We start from the raw sequence: 5,780 nt of genomic DNA, 5'->3' as shown, positions 1-5,780 counted from the left end.
TCTCACCGTTTCGTCTAATAACCAGATGGTCCAATAGCCATTTAGTCCATGAACCATTAGATCTAATTCGATAAGTTTTAATTGGACCGAATTAATGAAATGGTTATTGGACCAAAAGGTTGATAGCCGAAATTTTGATGGACGGAATGACATTAGACTAAATGAACGTAGACCATGTATTGAGTGGACGAGTTGGCATAAACGAATTGGCAATTTGCCTTTGGAAGAACATGCGCCCGTTACAGAAATCCCGAATGGTCAAAGCCATTCTCGATTGGTTGAAGTTCTCTGTGCTTCCGGTCGCCTTGTGATCATGAATGTTTTAATGCAGTCACATACCAGCGGTACCTTAGATAAAAATAACACCCTAATAGTAATAACCAAGTTTCAGCTCTTAAAAGGCCATTATAAAACCAATCCGAACTTTTAGAGGTCTTTGAAAATGCCATAAACATTTACAGAAACTTCGAAGATTCGACCTTCTGCTCTGCAAATATACCTTATCACGTTCTTCAAGGTTTCTGACCTTTGAATCTACTTTGTCTCTCTTCTAAAATAACACACATTTGTGCATGTTTATGTGCATAATTAAGTTTTTTTTAGAAGCAAAGGAACATCAATATTTGAGTATCAAGTGATCCCTAAACAGTCTAGTCAAGTTCAAAGGAAAAGGTCAATGCCATACCAATGATGTGTTTACATTCATATCGTAAGGTTTAATGAGAGCAAAGTTAAAAACTTACCGTTGTCTATTTCGTTTGACGCTGATGTGCATGAGGTAACCAGTAAAGTTCATTAGATAAGAGGCGGATGGGCAATGTAGACTCAATCATCCATTTGGTTGCAACCAAAATTGTGGGAAAAGTCTAGACATCTGTTAGCGTGTTTATGAATCATCATACGCATTTGCTAAAGATTAAAATATTATACTTACCTTGATTAGCATTACTTTACTATACAAAGGAATATCTTCGATTCCTATACCTGAGCTTAGAACTACACTGTCGCTCATAAATTGGGATATATTTTTTGGTGGTCCAGTCACATCATTTTCTCCCGCTTTAATTTCTAGAACAAGTCACGATATCGAATTTCAGTACCCTCACTAAAACGTTAACTAGCCATTCCCCGGGTATTAAGTAGAATTTTAAAAAAAGTTTGTCAACCTCCGCAATGCCCATTTTTTTAACCCCCCCCCCCATTTTGGTTCATTTTTTGTTAACCCGACTGATCAAGGCCCCTTTGTCCTACTCCCACGAAATGCGTCTAACGTATAGGATTGTTTCATCTAAAACTTATACAGTATATCTTTTTCAAAATGGAAAAATTTTGCTCACTTTTGCCTCGAAATTCAAGTTTTATTGACCTTGTCAATTTCCTTGATAAACATGACAATTTGCATAGCAAATATAAATGCATAAAATTGATATGATAATTGTATACGTTATTAATCATCATCATCAACAACATCATCATCACTATGTATTTATATCAGCATTTTCCCTTAAAAAAGCCTCGTTTTCTCAACCACCATGGCCAACACTTCTCTCTCTCTCGACCATCCACAACATTCAGAACAACCTCATTATTTTCCTATTCTTCACTACATAAAGTCAGTGGACTACTGAAGTCAATCTTTCCTAATTTTGTATCATTAACTTCACAATCTTTATTCTTTCAATTTATGTGCTTTTTATTCTAATTACATGTATATCCTTTCATTCCTCACATTTGAATACCATAAGGCATTCCAACATACTTCAAACCACTTTCACCTTAGAGAAATAATAAAATCATCAATGTGAAATATAAGGTAATGGGTTATTTATTAATAATAACATTTTCCACATTCGTCCATCTCTAGTATGTCCATCAGTGCTGTCCATTAATTAAGGTAACAGCATGGGATGCTGAAGCAGTCGGTGGATCGAACTTTGTAGGGTCCATGCGCATTAGGTTACAGGAATATAGTATTAAAGAGTTTTATTTTTGCTCCGTGATGTACGTAGGATTACAAAACACAGCAAACATTGGTAGATCCAGGGAGAGGGGGCATTTCAGGTCCGTGCCCCCCCCCTCCCCTTATGAGTCATAGTCAATATTTGTAATGTAGATATGCTGTCCTTAAACAAGTGTCGCCCCCCCCCCCCACTTTGAGAGGCACTGAAATTATGTCGTTCATACACAAGTGAGAACCTTTTTCCCTTGGGAAAATGTGTCCCCCCCCACTTTGAAAATCCCGAATCTGCCCAGTGACAGCAACGACAGAAAACAGCTGAAAGGTTTATGTCGAAAATTAGTGGACCGGAAGAGCAGTTTCGTCCTAAGTTTCGGAGCTGACGAAAAATGAAAAGCATGTCGCTTGTCCCGTCAAAAAAAACTAAACCTGCTGCTTTGATTCACAAATTTCCGACATAAATGTTTAGGTCAATCTTTGTCATGAATAGCATTTGACAAAAGGTTTTCTCTGTCCTTGAATCCTCCGTGCATCGCTGTGCGAAAACTCTAATACCTGGTGTATCCCCTCTGGGGCGATTCCACACGAGAACTTCAAAAATGTCATAAATTTCAACATGCTTTCAATAAGTCAAGAGTAGTATAATATTTTACTATGATACCTAAATTTTAAGAAAATTATGAGTTTCAACCAAAAAGGAAGTCAGATATATATTTTTTTTTTTTGGGGGGGGGGACAGTTGAATTTTCAATTTTCAATAATTTTGCTAAATAAATAGTCAAGTACAAACAACTGCATGAAACGATTATTGGCAAAGCCCGAGAAGATTGAAAATATTGCAGGTCAATGGAATAATGCATCATGAATGGTTCCAAATAATATCTACAACATTTTCATGATTTCATAATGGGGGTAGCCCCGAATTTTCCGAACCTATTTTTGGTAATGTCCCGTACGACACATGAACATGCAAAAGTTTTGCCTATAATTTTATTTTTGATGCTGCAATTTCGCAATATCAGTTTCTCTGAGACCCATGGGTGATCGATTTATCCCATAAGGATCTAATTACTGCCCTAAATTTTTCAATAATTGTCCTTTTAGAAGATGTCCTGTACGACACAATGTGTGCCGTACGGGACTCAACATTATACTGCATTTAATTGCAGGATTTGGATTCAGAATCTATAAATAGTAGGCCTATTGTAAGTTAAGTAATTGATTTGACATAAAGTGAACGGAAAAGGTACCTTTTCGTCTACATAGAATATGACATAGTTGATTCTAACCATTTTAATTGACTTCATGTAGGCGTATTCTTTTGTGAATCCCTTCAGCTAAACTGGTGATTTTAACTGGTCGGAGCAGGTTAATTTCTTTGTCATTGAATATGAAAAGAATTTACCTTTATTGTTTATTCACCCTAGAATGGAAGATGATTTCCTCTTGCATGCTAATGTGAAATTATTATAAGATGTAAAATAAATATTTAGCTATCAATCATCTATTTGGACTTCCTTTGATGATCACAATTTTTTTAAATGCAGTATTGAAGCTCCTTACTTTTTTCAAGTTGTAAAAAAATCTGGAAAATAAGACAAACCATATGGTTTCATGAAATGAAGAAAGGTTTGAAAAAAAGTTTGAATCGCATTTAAAAAAAAATATTTTGTGGAATTTCAAGTGACAGTAGTGACATATATCATGTATCTGTACATTTTACAGTTTCGTTAATTCATTGTTTAAATTGTGTACTGGAAATCATCAATTAATTCATTAATATATAACTTCACACAAAACCTCAAGTTTTTCATCTGGTAAAAAGTGGTGTGAACCATGGTACATTTCCCATCATGAAAACAAGATATATTGTCCCCGATCGTATATATTGAGGTTACTTAATTATATTGTCCTGAATGACTACTTATTAAAAGGCTTTTCATTAAAAGGCAGAATTTAGGGGCAATGCTCCCCTTCTGAATGATTAAAAAGTTCACTGTTTTATTCAGGCTGCCCAGTACAACACGCAAGTCCCTTTACAACACACAAGTGTCCCGTACGACACATTATTGTGTTTATGATATATTGACAAAATGAATGTCTTTAGTTTGATAGGATTATCATTATCATTAGCCAAATAAAGTGATCGAAGAAGTCATAGAGACATAAAGTAAGAAAGTTTGACTTCAATTTAGAGATGTCCCGTCCGACATATTTTAAGTGTCCCGTACGCCACAATGTTCTCGAAAATCGTAGTTTGCTTTATTTATTCACGAATGTTCATTTTGCTTTCTTTCATAGATGTGTTTTTTCTTAAATAATTGAATATCAACTTGAGTTCAGTTTCTATGAGAATTATCTGTCCAACTCACAGACTTTAGAGTACCAACTTGGGGTTTCTAAAAAAGCCACTTTTTCTGCGTCCGTACGACACATTACTATTTCAAATCTGTATTACACAGGATGTGAATTCAAGTCATGTTAAAGGGGAATGAAACAATAGAAACATGATAGCTTGTGTGAAAACAGAAAAATCAAAGAAACAGATCAACGAAAGTTTGAGAAAAATCGGACAAATAATGAGAAAGTTATGAGCATTTGAATATTGCGATCACTAATGTTATGGAGATAGCAAATTGGCAATGCGACAAAGATGTGTGATGTCACTTGTGAACAACTCTCCCCATCACTTTAGAATATATTTCACTAGAATTGCCTCTTTTGTCACATCTATCCATAAACCATGTGTTCTGTCTACATGATGGCATGTAATACATATTTTTTAAGAATACATCATGGATAAAGAGTTTGTATCATCATGAGAAAAAGCAAAAAGAGACATTTTGAGGGTATTTTATAGTCCACCAAAGGGAAAGTTGTTCATCAGTGACATTACACATCCTTGTCGCATTGCCAATGTGAGGATCTCCATAGCATTAGTGATTGCAATATTCAAATGCTCATAACTTTCTCACTATTTGTCCGATTTTTCTCAAACTTTCTTTATTCTTAATCTTTGATTTCACTGTTTCTACACAAGCCTATTTGTTCCAAAGGTTTCATTCCCCTTTAAGTCTTGGTTTTTCTAACACTCTGGTAGTACTTGATGATCACGTTTAGTTACTGGAATATTTTTTGATTTTCTTGTCAAAAATCTGTCAAATGTTCTCTAAATGTCCTGTATGACACGCATAGAATCGCCCTCCGGCATCTGATCGTCCAAATAATTATAACGGAGCACTTTGCATGCTGTGAAGTTCCTTCTCATTTTGCGTTTTTCTGGAGTGAGAATCATGACAAAAATCATTTTACGTGTTTGATAATAACGAAGATAATGATCAGAAAAGCCCTAACCCTAAATCAATATCAAAAAAGAGAAGAAGATAATCGTGATAGTGTTAACGATGGTTGTAATAATGGTTATACTACCTTTACTATTACTACTACTATTACTACTACTACTATTACTACTACTACTACTACTACTACTACTACTGCTACTTCTACTACTACTACAACTACTTTTACGACTACTATTACTACTGCTACTACTACTACTATTACTACTACTACTACTTCTACCATTCCTAATACTATTAATATTACTTCATAACAAGGTTATGATGCTGATGATGATTGTAATGATAATGAAGATTATGATGATAGTAATAAAAGTAGTACAATAACCGATAATATTATAATAATACTGGTAATGAAAATGATAACAAAAATGGTAATAGTAATAATAAAGAATAATAATGACAATTATAAATTCAAAAAAAGCTAGAAAAAATTACTAATACATGTAAATGGTTGCGTTAAC

Source organism: Lytechinus variegatus, chromosome 4 (assembly GCF_018143015.1).
Source record: "Lytechinus variegatus isolate NC3 chromosome 4, Lvar_3.0, whole genome shotgun sequence".
NCBI classification, from domain to species: domain Eukaryota; kingdom Metazoa; phylum Echinodermata; class Echinoidea; order Temnopleuroida; family Toxopneustidae; genus Lytechinus; species Lytechinus variegatus.
Note: the sequence above shows the minus strand (reverse complement) of the source record.